This window comes from Terrapene carolina, unplaced genomic scaffold (assembly GCF_002925995.2).
Source record: "Terrapene carolina triunguis isolate 2854851 unplaced genomic scaffold, T_m_triunguis-2.0 Scaffold62, whole genome shotgun sequence".
Classification (NCBI taxonomy): Eukaryota; Metazoa; Chordata; order Testudines; family Emydidae; genus Terrapene; species Terrapene triunguis.
In genome coordinates, this window is record NW_020664413.1 from 16,988,933 (window position 1) to 16,993,568 (window position 4,636).

Genomic DNA, 4,636 nt, shown 5'->3' on the forward strand with positions numbered 1-4,636 from the left:
ACCACCAACCAATCAGCGGGCGCCTCTACCCGCGCCCCGCCTCTTCCGAACGTTCCCCGGCAAGATTTTCCCGCCAAACCCGACACGGCCGCAGACAGAAGGCGGCGATGTCAGAGGGGAGGTGGCATTTAAAGGGGAGGGCTGCGAGTCGGCGGACGGCAAATGAAGAGACTGTGAAACAACAGCTCCGCCTCTGCTGCGGAATGTGTCTGAGCACCGCAGGCAGCAGCGGCTCCGCATGCGCAGTGCTGGCGCTCCCTTTCTTCGGTTGCTAATCGCCTGAAGAGGCCCGAGGTCCCTTCCAGTCCGACGTTTCTGTGATTCCAGGCTTGTGAGCGGAGCCGGCGACAAGCGGCACCTGCCGACTGTGCCGCGCTGAACCACCCTCACGTCAACTTAAACGGGAACCGCTCAGGTTTGTCCCAGCTGCCCCTCCGTTGTGGCGGCGGCGCCAGCGCGCCAAATTTCAGTGGGTGGCGCTGGAACCTCGCGTTGCTTCCCCTGCGGGAGGCCCTGGCCCTGCCCCTGGCGAGCCCCGCGCCTAACGTGTGCCTGGCTCCGGGCGCCTCTGCCGGAAGCGCGGCAGACTGCCTAGGCGGCAGTTGCCCCTGCAGGGTCTAAGTCTCACGTCGCTGCGCTGCACGGAACCGAGACTTATGGCCGCGCGGTGCAAGGCCGCGTGACATTCATTTCTGGAGCGAGTCCGGGATCCCCGGCTGGGCGCGGTGCCCCCAGCTCTGGAATAGGCTCTTGGAGGAGTGGCGGGGCCCGCCCGCCTTGGGTCTCTCTCTGCCGCCAGGGTGAGCTAGGCGGCTTCACGGCTAGAGCCCTGCACGGATACAAACTGCAGAGCCGTGAGTGCGGGTCTAAATCCGTGTCCGCGGAGCTGCAGGGCTCTACGCAGCAGCATGTTGGGTCGCTGCCGGGCCGGGAATCGGGCAGCTCCTGTGTGGCTGTACCACCTCCACCCACGGGGGCGGTCACCAGGCTCACCCGCAGCGGTCCCTGGTTGTGCTAGTGTGTGCAAGCGGCTCGCGTGCTCCCGGACAGGAGTCCCTTCCATGCCCCCCCCCCCTTTTTTTTTTTAAACGAACATTAATTGCATACCAGAGCACCATGCTCCAGGGGGCAATGCTGCATGCCTTCAGGGCAGAAGCGCTCCTCCCTGCTCCACTGCTGCTACCATCTCCTTCCCCCCCAGTGGTGCAAGTAGAAATCATTTTTTGCGGGTACTGCACTCATGGGAGGGACACAAGGGGGGCGGGGGCCATGTGACCGCCTCACATGACCCTCCATGTGACTACTCCCCCCCACATCCACTTTCTCCATCCCCTCTGACATCCCCCTTTGTATATACAAACATCAACATGCTTAACTACTCTTTCCCCCCAAATAGGTAGTATTCAGTTTGTTTATATGGAATATGGGAGTTGGGGGAGGAGCCATTTCAGCATATGTATGACTTATTTAAAGACAAATTTTAAGTAGAACTGTAACCTAAACTGTTTTATGTTTTATGGTACTTTTTGTACTTAAACAGTCATTGCTGTGCCCTGTACTCATTGTACCCTGACAACATTGCTGGATGTCAGGGTGTCCCCTCTTCCCCCCCCCCCCCCCTCCATGTACCTGGTCGCAGCTGACCTGGGGTCGGGAAATAGGGAGAGCTGTCTGGAAAAAAAGCCTTCAGGCTCCTGAGTGCTTTGCTGAAGAAGACAGCACTCCCCCAACACCCAAAAATATTTAAATAAATGGTATTCGATTATGGTTTAACACTGTGATTAAAACTGTGTTTAGTGGTGACTTTTTATTTATTTATTTTGTGATTTAACCACCATTTTTTTTTTTAATCATTTGACAGCACTAAAAAACACCCTCAACATCAGCAAACTTCTGCTCTATGTTTTTGGTCTTGTCTATACTAAATTTGCTGTTTTAGTGGACCTGACAACCCCACACACATATACCACAACCAGAGTACAGATTACACTTCAGCTGGATTAATATCTGGGTAAAGTTCAGCTCAAATACCAACATGGATGGAGTTTAATACAAGTAATTCAAATACTCCTCCAAGCAGTGTCCCTAAGTCTAGTCTGCTTAAGTGTTCTGCCTAGGTTACTGTCTGCACTCCATTGCACATGGATCAACTTGGCTAGAAGTCACGTACCCATACAACTAGCACTGTGCTGTGGTCTATACTATCATATTACAGATTGCATCAATACAAAGTAATTTTGCAGAAACTGCTGTAGTGCCTTCTACCCAAGACATTTTACAAACAGCAACTTAGCCTCACCACATGCCTGTAATGCAGGCAGTTATCACCCCATATGACAGATGTAAAAATCGAGGCACAGAGGCTATGTGGCACAGTCAGAAATAGAATCCAGATAACATGCTTCCCAGTTCTTGCAGTCACAGATAAATGAAGTGGGTTGGGGGGGGGAGAACATAAAGGCTAAGCGATACATAGAACCCAAGGCAAAATATTCTAAGAGCTGTATTAGGAAACCAAAACATATAAAGCAAAACCTAGCCCCTTCAAATAAGAAGGATTTCTCTTCAAGGACATTCCTGGGAAGATTTCTTAGGGCTTGTCTATACAGACAATGCACAGCAGACTGGGTTGTAAATGGACAGTGCACTATCTTGCCACATGCTAACTGGATGTGTGCACCCTGCTACAGTGCATTAAAGTTCTGTAGTGTGCTTTGATCTGCTGCTGTTTTCCAGTGAGTTAGTGAACGGCAGGCTAGTGCATTGTAGATTTGCACTCCACCTTGCCACACACATAACTCTCCATATAGACAAGCCCTAAGTCTAAGCAAAGTTTGAGAAGTACAAGATCAGAGTGCAAAGTTAACAGGGGAATCTGTCACACAAACACCATGTGATGTGAACAATTGCAGTAATATATAATTTTATCAAAAGATCAGATAAAATGTACCTATCAGTTACCATGATGAATATGAGTCCAGAGTAGGAAAATTAAACAAACAAAAACCACCGCTAACCCATCATAAACCCCAGTAGAGCTATCTGTAAGATTATTGGTTTTGCTAGAGATAAACCAAATATGACTATATAATTAAGCGTTACAGTAAATGCACATGGGAGTTTTTGAAAGAGTTGATAAGATTAAATACCGGTAAGGTGAACACAGGAGATATTAAAGGTTTTACAGGAATGTTTTAACTCCTTTCATGCCAAGTCCACATTGAAAGAGCAATTGTTATCTAGTCCAGACATATATGTGTGTGTGTGTGTATATACACACACATTATATTGATAGGTATTATGCACATGGTATTATTATATATATGATTGCGTGTGTTGGGCAATCATGATAAATTATATTATACTTATTCTTTCCTACTTATGCTAAGGCACATATCCCATGATGCTCCAGGACAAGTATAGCTCAGCACTTGGCTTATACAAATACAAAAACTGTCAAAAGCTAAATGGATGAGCATTCTGTTCTAAAATGTAATATCTGGAAACAAAGATACATGGAGTTTCAAGGAAATAATGTAAGATGTATGAATGCTTTGTATTGGGGAGTATCTACATGCCCCTTCACGCCTGGAATTTAATATGCAATAGAAAAATAGGAAAGAACAGGAAGCACCAAAGATAAAGCTGGCACAAGCTGGCTAGTTCAACTGTAAGTGATCTGAACAGGCTTCTGTAACTTGTACACAACCATCCTATGAAAAATGGCTAGTTTAAGGGGGCATTTGGGATGCACATCATCTGTGTAAGATGAACTGAACACATTGTGAGATTTCACTTCCTGGGAAGGATTGGCAATGTATTAACTCTTTATCCTGTACTATACTGTATTGTCTTTAGACAGTACATTTGACTGAGCTTGGTTATTTTGTCTCTTGAACGTTCTTAATATCAAATTGCAAGTATAGTCAATGAGTTGGCTGTAACCTTTGAGTCAATAACTGCCATGACTAACAATATTTAGCGCTTTTTTTTTTTTTTTTTTATAGATAGCTCTGGATTTTGGGGCTGCTGTTGCTTTTAACCAAGAAAAATGGAAACTGGCCAGTAAGTCAATAAATCCTCGTGTGTTCAGAGTGGGTGATTGGACTCCATGCTGTTTAGTTCATTCTTAAGCCAACATCCAGGTCCTTTAATACTAGCAGTCACTATGAACAGGTAGTAATATGAATCAGTGTGTCTGGTGAAATATTTGCAAACATATATGTTACTATAAAAAGCTAAGTCTGGGCAAAAGGGGGACCTGGCAGCGTCTGGTCAGATCTACTGGCCGGACAGCAAAATTCTGGTTACTAGGGGCATAGGAGGTGCCAGGTCATCACCTGTGCCAGTCCCTACTCAGCTGGGACCGTCTCCTACCTGTGTCTGAGCACTGCAGCTTCCAGACCTAGCTGTGCAGGCGAGTCCCACCAACCTTGGGGGGTGGGGGAGCAGCAAGTGATGGGGAGGGGGAAACAGGAGCAAAGTCTCGGGCAGAAAGAGGTGAGGATGGGGAGGTTCCAGCACTCCCACTCAAGTGTCCGGTTTTTAAATATTACAAAGTTAGCAATCCTATCCCACCCCTCCCCAAAATAAACAAACCATCACATTATTCACTGTGTGTGTTACACTCCTTCCC